This window comes from Mauremys reevesii, linkage group 16 (assembly GCF_016161935.1).
Source record: "Mauremys reevesii isolate NIE-2019 linkage group 16, ASM1616193v1, whole genome shotgun sequence".
Classification (NCBI taxonomy): Eukaryota; Metazoa; Chordata; order Testudines; family Geoemydidae; genus Mauremys; species Mauremys reevesii.
Window position 1 is genome coordinate 28,503,974 of NC_052638.1, and position 12,914 is coordinate 28,516,887.

Sequence of the window (12,914 nt, forward strand, 5' to 3'; positions counted from 1 at the left end):
TGAAAGCCATTTTTCCTAAATCCTTAGAAATCACCTGCCAAAATTATTCACATGAATTCTTTGGTGCATTTTTCAGATGTACAGAATATAAAACTGGCATTCTAGCTGAGAAGTACAAATTGTTAAATGGAAGATACATAATAAGATTGGGGATCCCAACCTGCACGCATTGTCTTGAGAAGCTGTGTTTCTAGTGGCAAAAGCAGGAGAGTGGGAGCCAAGTTCTGTTATTTTTCTTTTTCTTTTTCTTAATTGCAGTAATGCCCAATCAGGACGTCATTTTACTAGGTATGTACAAACAGAGAACAAAAAGAGAGCTTTTTGAGATAGGGACTAACAATCTAAGTATTCTTTATTTCCCTTGCTCTGCCTCTTTTATACTATTTAGCCTCAGGCAAATCACTTAACCTCTCTCTACCTCAGTTTTGTGATAATTATCTATTTTACAGGAGTGTGTGAAGTTTAATTAATTACTTTTTATAGGTTCTTGGATGAAATGCATGAAATGTGAAACATTGTTGTAGCACTACAAACAGGTTCAGTAGATCTATGCCTGGTTAACTGTATTCAAATCTCTAGCTTTGTACGAAATTATCTAGCACATTACATTATATTCTGTGGTTAACTAGAAATAATATTCATGTTTAAAGTGATATGCGCGGAGACTCTGCAAAGACACTTCTTAGGCTGCAAGAGCACTGTGTGAAGTATTAACAATGAAAATATTATAGTGTAAGAGAGAGTAAACTAAAAATGGTCCCCATAGATACATTTCACTTCAATCATTAGGAAGAAAATGACTACATTCCTTACTCGGAATAATGAGCTATACTCATTGTCATTATAGTATGCTACAGGAAAATGATAAGAGGTAGCTTGAGAATACAATACTAATGCAATGTTTTCTTAATCAAATATTTTGTAATTGATTGCCTGTGGCAAAAGAAGCAAAATCTTTAATAAGATATGATGCATTTTATACCTGTCTCAAAGGACAGATGTTAGTTATGCCAGCTTCATAACCTTCCCTTTGGATGAAAAAATATGACAAATATTCTATCATAGTCATTAGCAATTTTATTCTGAATAGTCACCAGGACATGCTGAGTTTATTAATATGCAGACTATGGTATTACCCATAAGATAACATTTCAGTTATTGTATTCTTATATCTAGAATGTATGACTAGATTATTCATAATCAGTCACAATTTTGTAGCCCAAATCAAATGAAAAATCATTTACAGTGGTCACTGTTAAGAAGTCAGCATTTACCTGGAGTCACACACTGGGGTATACCACATTATTTTCTTCTACTTAGCCCCTATATATTTATTTCTTAGTCTATCTAAAAACACACACATGTAGGAAAGTAATTTTGCTATATACATATAAACTATTCCCTCCCTATCAGCTCCAGCTCTGAGGCTGTTAAATGGTTTAATACCATACATAGGATTTCTCCTACACTCAGTAGAAAGCAGCAAGGGTTTACCTGAGTGCAATACTGGGTGCTAAGATACGTCTCATTAAAGATTTTTATTTGGGATGAAATATAGGGAAGAATTAACTTGCCTCTTTCATCGGCAGACGCACAGAACTGTGAGGAAAGGGAAATAAAACTCATTTCAATATGTACAGAGGGAGCATTTCTTATTTCTGCTGATGGCTGCCACATCTTTTCAGTGGGAACAGCTGGTATCTAAATGGCTTCTTCAACTAAAACAATGTCTATCTCGCTTTAAAATTTCAGCAGGAAGCTGCTGTTTCATCATTTAGTCATGTCACATATTTATAGTGTTGTGTTTGTTGTAGTGTTTGAGAAACAAAAATGAAAGAAAACTGATGCACTGTATGTCTTGATGCCAGTGAATATATAGTTATGGTTAGTCATAAACTCGGAATCCATTGTAAATGATACAAACAAAATCCCAAACATCATTTTAAAACTCTTTAAATTAGAACAATTAGAAAGTCTACAGCAAATATGTCCCAGTGCAGCAGAGCATTTATACACATGCCTGTCTTTAAGCTCATTAACAGTCCTGTTAAAATCATTGGAACTGCTCACGTGCTTAAACTTATTCAGGCACTTGCTAAAAAACTTTGCTGATTTGGGGCCTATATGGCTGCATGTATTTTACAGTAACTTTTGAGCTAGATGCTGGAATATTTCTGCTTGAAAATTTCAAATTGAAAATGAAATGTGAAAAACAGAAGCAATATCTTGGTCAGAGCCACAAGGGAATTGAGTGATGAAAATTAAAAACAGGATAAAGGTCAAATTAAAACAAGGGCATAATATTATACTCTTCACTTAATGACCATGTGAATACAACAGGATTTCTTAACCTAAGTGCCTGGTTTTCCTTGCCATAGTTTTTATACTTGGAAGTCAACATTAATATTTAATAAAAGCCACTGCTGTGCTTTTGAAATGGAAAGTACCAAAATAAGTTTATTAATATAAGCTGAATAAAAGCTACAATCTACGAAAAGGGGAAACATTCCTTCTCACTTGGAGCTCAGACTCCCCTTCCCATGGGGACTTTAATTCATCGGACTATGTTTGGACATACCCAAGCCTTGCATTAGTTATTCAAGTGTCATGTGTTTGCTACAAACATTGTTTTCAAGGAGTCTCATAAAATAGAGAGAGAGAGAGAATTAGCACAGTTCTTAGCAGACAATATGGCCAAAATGTAGCCTCCACCACTTCAGTTCTTTAAAGGGTGGTGTCACTCCTGTATTTTCTTTGATCCACATTTGTAGAAAAGCCAGTGTCTGGGATATTTATGCCCTAGTATGGATTTACTTAAAAATAATAACTAGGTGAAGAAATCTAGGGACCCCTGAAATAGAGCCTCTTGTAACAAGAGTAAGTCCTGTTCCATGCTCATGACATCTCAGAGGAAATTTAGGTCGTCTTCATCCAATAGCAGGATCGGCTGAGTTGCTGAATTGGGCTGTAGATACTTTCAGTGAATCCGAGGTTGGGAAGAGTCAGGGTCAAGTAAGTCCACACCCCAGAAACCAATAGTAATGACAGTGGGACAATAGACTAACTGGCCCTCCAGATATTTGTGACTAGCAATTCCTCCCCCCTCAGAGACAACTAACTGGTAGTAGTGGTGGGTGGGTGGCTGGAGACAAATCACAACTTCCAAAGAGCCACAGCTACATATATTTTGAAGGCTAGGGATACACGATTGCCAGCGGAAGCTGGTCAATTATTCTCTGATCTTCTCCCTTCCCTCCCGTGCTCTCAGTGCTGCTGCTGGACTCTCTTCTCCCACTCTGTTGCTACCCAGAGTAAAGAGGGACTCAGGTCTATCTTGCTCTCTCTCTCTCCTCATCCCTGCCTCCATGGGTTGGCGCTCATTGCTTTCTGTACTGTATTATATGGCCGTCCAATATCTTGATAGATGAAAGTAGATGTGACAAAGTATGGGGAAAGAGCCCAATGCGTGAGTGGCAAACCTTCCCACAGTGGCTACAGGTCCACTCACCACATGGAAGTTGAAGCATACTCTGCTTCTTGGCTCACCTGCGGGCCTCAGCCTGGGCTCTCTGGTGGCTTTCCATGGTAACTCGGCTTCTCTCAACTGAATGATTGTGGGCAGGATTGTCCCGGTTGTCAGGGGGAATACTGAATTTGTTCAGGCCTTGCTTGACCTTCTCACTGTATCAGAGCTTTGGCCTTCCTCTGCCTCCTGGGCAGTTAAGTTGGCCGTAGAACATAGCCTTCCACAGATGATCTTGAGGCATGTGCTCCATGTGTCCCAACCAGCAAAAGCCTGCAAACATCCAGAATAGTCTGCATAGACTGTAGGTCGGTTCTCTCAAGGATCTCATTATTGGTGATCCATTGCTACCAAGTAATTCCAAGGATTTCTCTAAGACTGCAAAAGTAGAAACTGTTCAATCTCTGCCCCTGCTCAGAGTACATAACCCAGTTTTCCCAACCATAAAGTAGGGTATTGTCTTCATGTTTGTGTTCACTGTTAGCAACTTTTTGTTCTGAACACATGAGGTAAGTTTGCCAAAGGTAACAGAAGTTTGCTAATTCTAGTATCAAGTTCCCTATCAAGGTTACGTGAGCTGTTAAGAATAGATCTGTGATAGCAGGAGTGATCCACATTGTCTAGAACTTCATTATTGACATAGATTTTGCGTGGAATGTTGGTACCTTGTGACATAACAACTGTTTTCTTGATACTCATTACCATGCCAAACTTGGGGCATGCATCAGAAAACTTATTCATCATGACCTGCAGTTCATCAGGTGAATTAGAGACAAATGCAGAGTTATCTGTGAAAAGCAGATCCCAAATAATAAGCTGGGTGACATGCCTTCTGCTCTGGAATCATCTGCTCTTAAACAAGCGGTTTGCCGCTCCAGGCCAATGGGGGCGGTGGGAAGCGGCGCGGGACAAGGGATTTGCTGACCGTCGCTTCCCGCAGCCCCCATTGGCCTGGAATGGTGAACCGTGGTCAGTGAGAGCCACAATTGGCTGAACCTGCTGACCCGGCAGGTAAACAAACCGGCCCAGCCCGCCAGGGGCTTTCCCTACGCAAGCAGCGGCCCCAGTTTGAGAACCACTGGTCTAGGATCACTCTAGAGTCTAGTAACACAATAATATCCCAGACACGTTAAGTAACCATGTCAATAGGAATTCAGCCAGCCACGATATGGGGAACTACAGTCACGGTAAAAAACAGTTCAAGGGTGAGCTGGACAAATTACAGGGGGTGGAGGGAAACAGGTAGCATACTTCTGTATTTCCTAACTAGACTTCTGTAGGTATTGTGATGATGAGCTCTAGGCATATTTATTTTCATAAAGCCCACTGTTAATAAATCATCTTCTGTTCTCTTTTAACTTCCCTGCTCATTGAACACAATAGAAACATTTGGTTTGGTCATTTCATGAATCATTTGTTTAAATTGCATTTCAACCTGCTACGAACTCAATGCCTAGACTGGCTGAAAATGGGAAGGCAACATACTAAGTAACTAAATCATGGATAAGTTATGTTATTTAAAACCAAAAATCCTGCAGTTTTGTGTTTGTGGAGATTGTGGAAGAATCTACATAGAAAAATGGGAATAAGAATGAAGGTACAGCTAGAAGTCTTATATTGGTCTGTAAATGAGTCAACTGTCAGCTTGAAGATTTGGAGTGAGGAGAAGAAATTGTTTGAAGCAATATTATAAATGAATCAGTTTTCTGTTTGGGAAGTTCAAAGAGTGGTTTTAATAGCTCAAAATCCTGACAATACTCCCAAAAAGAGTGTCCATATCAGGTCTGTAGGGCTTTTCCTCAAGGAAACCTCAAAAATGTGAACCGGTAGATCTCCAAGAGGAAATCAGATACAAACAATACTCCGAATCTAAGCTATATTATAGCTGGAAAATTGGAAAGCCAACATCTCCTCCTACTTCACATCCCTCCTTGAGAACCACAAGAGGCTGCCAATGTCCATGGCTAGGTAGAGAATGAATGAGCTTTGGTGACAATTTTTATTTATTTAGGGCCTTAGCCACACAGATGAGCATATATGGATATGAACATGAAGCTCATGGTGTATGAGAAAGGGTTTCACAATCTGGTCCTTGGATTGCATGTGTCTGTCTATTTGCTATCATCTCAGAACCATCAACTTATGCATGTTGTTAGTGAGTATCAAAACCTAGTATCACAAATATTCTCAACCAGTCTCTTGTGACTTCCCCCTGCTTGTTTGTTACACCCACCTGCTTCATCTTTAAATTAGATTGTAATCTGTGAGACAAGGGCCATTTCTTGCTTTGTGGTTTTATAGTACCCAATACAATGGGCCCCTGATCCCGATTGGAACTTTGAGGCGGTACTACAATATAAGTAAAAATAAATAACAGTCCTTTGGTCACCCCAAATCAGGACACCATGTGTATGGTGTAGTTCTGATGTATCTTAGGCCATTGTGGCCCGCTTGAATTCTACTGAGGAATGGTCTTTCTGGGTGGCTGTTAAAGGGTGGCTAGAATCATAGAACTGGAAGGGACCTCGAGAGGTCATCTAGTCCAGTCCCCTTCACTCAAGGCAGGACTAAGTATTATCTAGACCAGTGGTCCCCAACCTTTTCATCTGGCAGGCGCCAGACGAAGGAGCATTTGCCAAAATGCCGCCAAATTTCTGCAGCATTTTGACGGTGACACCTCTCGATGACGTCGCTTGTCAGTGGCAAGCGGCGTCATCGAGAGGCGTCGCCGCAGAAATTCGGTGTCGCTGCCTCTCGATGATGCCATTTGTCAGTGGCAAGCGGCGGCGCCGCCAAAATGCCGCAGAAATTTGGCGGCATTTTGGTGGATGCTTGACCGCCGGCCAGGACGCAGGTGCATTTAGATGCCCCCACGGGTGCCATGGCACCCACGGGCACCACGTTGGAGACCCCTGATCTAGACCATCCCTGACAGGTGCTTGCCTTACCTGCTCTTAAAAATCCCCAATGATGGATATTCCACAACCTCCCTAGGCAATTTATTCCAATGCTTAACTACTCTGACAGTTAGGAAGTTTTTCCTGATGTCCAACCTAAACCGCCCTTGCTGCAATTTAAGCCCATTGCTTCTTGTCCTATCCTCAGAGGTTAAGAAGAACAATTTTTCTCCCTCCTCCTTGTAACAACTTTTTATGTATTTGAAAACTTTTATTGTGTCCCTTCTCAGTCTTCTCTTCTCCAGACTAAAGAAACCCATTTTTTTTCCCAATCTTCCCTCATAGGTCGTGTTTTCTAGACCTTAATTCATTTTTGTTACTCTTCTCTGGACTTTCTCCAATTTGTCCACATCTTTCCTGAAATGTGGCGCCCAGAACTGGACACAATACTCCAGTTGAGGCCTAATAAGCGTGGAGTAGATAGGAAGAATTACTTCTCCTGTCTTGCTTACAGTACTCCTGCTGATAGATCCCAGAATGATGGTTGGGTGCTGTTAACACCAAGTTAACTGAAATAAAGCTGCAGCCTCTGCTTTTAACCAGTATGTTTGTGTCTCATTGTTCCTGTGTTATTTTGGAAGACAGGCAATAGATGAATATGCATTTTGTAAGGGAATAAATACATATGTCTGATCTACTAAATAGATTAATGCCTACATTGTTTTTCTGTATGAAAAAAATAATTTTACATTTAAACAAAAATATTTTACATTTAAAATACTATCTACCATTACGATAAGGTGGGTGCACGACTGGTCGAAAAACCATACTCAAACAGTAATTATCAAGGGTTTGCTGTCATACTAAGAGGATACATCTAGAGGGGTTCCACAGGGGTCAGTCCTGGGTGTGGTACTAATCAATATTTTCATTAATGACTTGGATAATGGACTGGAGAGTGTGCTTATAAAATTTGTGGATGATACCAAGGTGGGAGGGGTTGCAAGCACTCTGGAGGACAGGATTACAATTCAAAAGGACCTTGGCAAACTGGGGAATTGGTCTGAAATCAGCAAGATGAAATTCAATAAAGACAAGTGCAAAGTACCACAGTTATAAAGAAAAAAAATCAAATTCACAACTGCAAAATTGGTAATAACTGGCTAGGTGATAGTATTTCTGAAGAGATTCTGGGGGTTGTTATAGTGGATCACAAATTGAATATTACTCAACAACATGTTGCAGTTGTGAAAAGGGCTAACATTCTGGCATGTATTAACAGGAGACATGGAAGATAATTGTCCCACTCTGCTCGAGACTGATGAGGCCTCAGCTGGAGCCCTGTGTCCAGTTCTGGTCACCATGCTTTAGGAAAGATATGGAGAAATTGGAGAGAGCTCACAGGAGAGCAATAAAAATGATGTTTAGAAAACCTGACCTATGAGGAAAGGTTAAAAATACTATGCATATTTAGTGTTAAGAAAAGAAGACCAAGGTGGGACCTGATACCAATCTTGAAATATGTTAAGGGCTGTTATAAAGAGGACCGTGATCAATTTTGTTCTCCATGTCCACAGAAGGTAGGACAAGAAGTAACGGGCCTAATATGCAGCATAGGAGATTTAGATTACATATTAGGAAAAATTTCTAACTCTAAGAGTTTTAAACTTTGAAATATGCTTCCAAGGGAGATTGTGGAATCCCCATCATTTGGTGGTTTTTAAGAAGTTAGACCCCAGGAAGAGTCTAAGTTTACTTGTTCCTGCCTCAGGGCAGAGGGTTTGGACTAGATGATTTCTAGTCCTACATTTCCAAGGTGCTGCGATTTGGTAGCAGTACACAAGATTATTCAGTTCACAATAATCTGAGCTCAGTGTTTTGTGTAGGAAACTCAACTGTTATACTTCATATGAAAGTGGTGAATTAAGGCATTTTTAACTATACTGTTGTATCAAAAGAGCATGCTGTGGCATACTGTCGGGTGTCATTTGCAGCTAAACCATTCTAAACCATTATCAAATACGTTCTGAATATGTGAGACATGATTAGTGGAGTTGGTCAGTGTCAGGAATTGAGGCCTACAGCCGGGCAAGTCTCTGGACAATTTAATGAGCACAACTGGCTTGTAATAGGCTGCCTGATTGGCTACATGGCCTGATTGGTGGGAAGAGTCAGCAGAGCAGGTCTTAAGCCAGCAGTAGTTTAGTGGCTGCTCAAAGCATTTGCCCAGGGCTGCAATAGCTCCTGCCTCTGCCTTGTTCCCAGCCCTGCTCCTGCACTGGACTCAGCCTGGCCCTACCTTGCCTTACTCCAGGGAGCTTTGTTCTGATCCTCCACTCTGATTCCTATACTTCTGACTTCAGCTCTGACCCATGGCTCTGGCATCTGGCCTCTGACTCCAGTTCTGACCCTCAGCTCCGATCCTTGACTTCTGACTTCAGCTGTGGGCCTTGGCTCTGGTGCCTGGTCTCTCATACCTGAGATCTGATTCCTGGCTCCCGACTCCTGCTCTAACCACTGGGCATGACTGCCCACGGTCAACAATTTTCCAATGAAATGTTTTTCCACTGGAAGATGCCATTTTATAAACATTGACAAATTTCCTGGAAATGTCAATTCTGATCAATTTTTATTTTTTAAAAATTGAAAAAAAAAATTTGGTGAGGTCTAAAGGGTTTTGGTTTTCCATTGTGAAATGATGTTTCATTTTCATTTTTATTTGATATCAAATAAAAGTAGAATTTGAAAAACAATTTTTACTAGAATTTTATTTTCCAGGAAATGTTTAAATATTTTATTTTCATTCATATTTGGAATGAAAACCAATTTTGTAATGTCATAATTTCACAAGGAACAGAAATTCTGTGTTTTGACTAGCTCTAATAATCATTCATCATCTAACTTGGGAATTTTCCAAACAACCTCATTTCTGAATTGGCATGTTGGACTCTGGCTTGCAGAAAAGTATGAAATTTGTTTCATTATTCACGTCATTACTATAAATACTTATTTTTTTCCCCCCAGTCAAACATTTAAATTTTGAGCATGTGAGCAGTCAGTTACTTCACTGGGACTACTGATGCTTAAGGCTAGATGTGTATATGTGCTGTGTGGATAGGGACCATAATGAACCATGCCTTGAAATGAGAGGAGTTAAGAACATAAGAACGACCATATTGGGTAAGACCAATGTCCTTCTAGCCCAGTATCCTCTCTTCTGACAGTGGCCGATGCCAGATGCTCCAGAAGAAATGAACAGAACAGGCAATTACTGAGTGATCCATCCCCTCTTGTCCAGTCCCAGCTTCTGGCAGTCAAAGGTTTAGGGACACCCAGAACATGGGGTCGTATCACTGACCATTTTGGCTAATAGCCATTGATGGGTCTATCCTCCATGAATGTATGTAATTCTTTTTTAAACCTTGTTATACTTTTGGCTTTCACAACATTCCCTGGCAATGAGTTCCACAGCTTGACTTTGGGTTGTGTGAAGAAGTACTTCCTTTTGTTTTCTTTAAACCTGCTGCCTATTAATTTCACTGTGTGACCTCTGGTTCTTGTGTTATAAGAAGGGGTAAATAATACTTCCTTGTTCACTTTCTCCACACTATTCATGATTTTATAGACTGCTATCATATGCCCCCTTAGTTGAAGGACATATTGAAGGACATGAGCTGATTGAATGAGCAGAGGTGACATGCTGATACCATCCATGTAATAAAATTGCACAATCTCTGATAACATAGGAGCTGTCACATCGAAATATCATTGTTTTCTATGGAAGCAATAGAATCCCATTAGCAAGGATAAGCACAACACTGTGCAAAAATTACATCCCACACAGTGCTAGATGTGAGGTTAGTTTGTGCTGCCGTGGTAATAACCCACAAATCAGCTTCGGATCCTTCCCAGTGCTCAAGGAGAGGCTGTACTGCTGTTAGTACTGTAGCACTCCAGTCAGGTAGCAACGTGATCAGCAGAAAGAACGTGCCAAGTAGAACTATGTTATTAAAGTAAATTGCCGCCAAAGGAATGCTTTCCTGGTGGATATTATTTTCTGAGAGCAACTCAGAGCAGATGACAGACCAAAAGACATCCATATGAAATAAACAAAATCCTTGAATCGTAATGAAAGCTGTAAGGTTCTGAGAAGCTGGAGCGCTGGGAATCACAAGACATCTATATTTCAGATCCAAGTTATTGGATAGTACAGAGCCATGTATACCCACTATTAACTCAGTAGTAGGCTGGGGATAACAATCAGGTATTACAGCTTTATTTAAAATCAAAGCAGTACCCAATGTTGTCTTCCTAACACCTTCAGTGGTTCGTGGGGGAGGTAATTGCAATGTTAGAAATCCATGGTGATACATAAATGGACTCCATCCTTTTCTTAACCAAGAAGTGTACCACTTTGGTATTGACCATCTCATCAAGGAGCTGAATTTACAGCAGATACAGTGGGTCAGTCCTAGAACCAAGACAATTTCTAACATCCCAGTCCTTTGAAAAAAGGCCAAGGAACTTCTTGGAAGGAAAACAAACAAACACAAAACAAAGAAGAAAAAAACATCCTGCACTATAAGATTAATATATATTTCAGTTCAACCTAGGAAAGAAGGTGAGTCCATGACATTCACCCAGTGTATAATATGTGTTGTAAGGCATGAGGGGGAACCATCCAATATTAGACAGCAATATCGTTATTCATGATGGATCCAGATGTGAACTTCCCATTAGTTCCAGGGGATTTCCGATCCCATGTGAAAGTCTAAAATTATTTTTAGGTACCCCTCAAAGGCTGAAGGAGTTTGGATGTGGTGTTCCAGTTGAGACCACCTCTGAAATGGATATACTGTATGGTACAATTAATGTTGGCATGATAACCTATAGGAACTGCAAATGACTACTGCTGGAAAAGGTCTGCAGCTATCCTGGGCAAAGGGTGACAACGTAGTCCCTGGTATTTTGTAATTTGTATCTGTGCTGTACAAAATATGTAATAGGTATATACCTATATAGATTGCTATCAGGTTATGACTGATATTTTTACTAAAATTATTGTGCACAATAAGTTGCTGGAAATAGGACTTAAGCTGACCTGTATTCCGTTGTTCAAAGATTAGGAGAAGATATTTTAATTCCTTTCATTTCTATGTATGGGCAAACTGCATTATTCTGTGCTGGCATTCCATGGAAGTACTATCTTCCCTGTGGTATAACAGGAATAAAAGATCATGATTTACTGCATTAGTGGAAGCATTGTTTCAAGAAGTGCAAGAAATAATGCTACAGATCTGTGTATGTGGTAATATTTGCACTTCTCAGGCATTTGTCTACTTACTTATATACCGTGCATGCTGCAAATAGTTGTCAGGCAATAGGGTAATGTTCTTGTTCCTGTCTCTAATCACATTGTTGTCTGATACTATCTGATTAATCATATGGCCAGATTTTCAAAAGGGATGAAACCGAAGGTAGGTGTAGGGTATCTGTTCAGTCACGTGGCTGTTTGCATGTGTAGTTAATGCAATTTCATGTTCAAATTAGGGAAACAAGGAGGGTGATGTAATATCTTTTATTGGACTTTGGACCAAGTTCTACCTGTGAGAGAAACAAGCTTTCAAGCTGCACTGAGCTCTTCCTCAGGTCTGGGAAAGGTACTCAAAATATAACAGCTAAATATACAAGGTCAAACAGATAGTTTAGCATAAGTAGTTAGCACATATTCTAAGGGAAAGCTCAAGGTGAAGTGGCCTGTTAACACCCCTGTTAGGACAAAAAGGGGATTAGTGGGTTACAGATTTCTTGTAAGAAGCCATAAATCAGTGTCTTTATTAAGATCATGATTTTTTAGAGTCTAGCAAAGTTATGAATTTAAGCCCCCTCAGGCTCATCTTTTGAAAATGGTGTGCAAGTTTCCCTTTTTTATGCATTCCCAAATTAGGGAATGCATATACTAGCCTACTTAGGCACTTTACATGCCATTGTGTTGTGGTAAAATGGGTGTGATAGATGAGGAGGCTCTTTCAGGTATGAAGCTATTGCTATAGCTGTGAGGAAGATGGAGAAAATGATCGTTTTGCAGAGGAGCACGAGGTTATGTTGTATTTAATGATAATAGTTTAAGAGAGGTTCAGAAACACTAAAAGATGATTGCAGGTAGGTGATGAATTAGACTGTTCTACTACTGAGAGCAGGTAAATTTAAAGCACCTGAGGGAAGAGTCAGCTAGCTAATATATATATTTAGGCATCTTTAAATTTTATATGGTAAAAAACATTGACAGGCTTTCAACTTAGGTTAATGACTACAGGAGGGGAGGGTGAATGAATAAAAATGAATACCCTAACTAGGAAATACCATCCAAATTCACACATGCAACAACTTCTTTTCTACCATACACCAGAATTTTCTCTGTTTTAATTTTGTTGCAAGTTGATTGATTAGAATACTGACGGAAGAGAGATTATCTTGAGTCTCAACAATCGCAT

The 12,914-nt window shown here is 39.9% G+C and overlaps 1 protein-coding gene across 8 annotated transcripts in view; it reads left to right on the forward strand.

Moving 5' to 3' along the window:
- Positions 1 to 12,914, forward strand: part of CDH11 (cadherin 11) — a 489,120-nt gene that overhangs the window by 219,855 nt on the left and 256,351 nt on the right. The gene's annotated exons all lie outside the window — the stretch shown is intronic.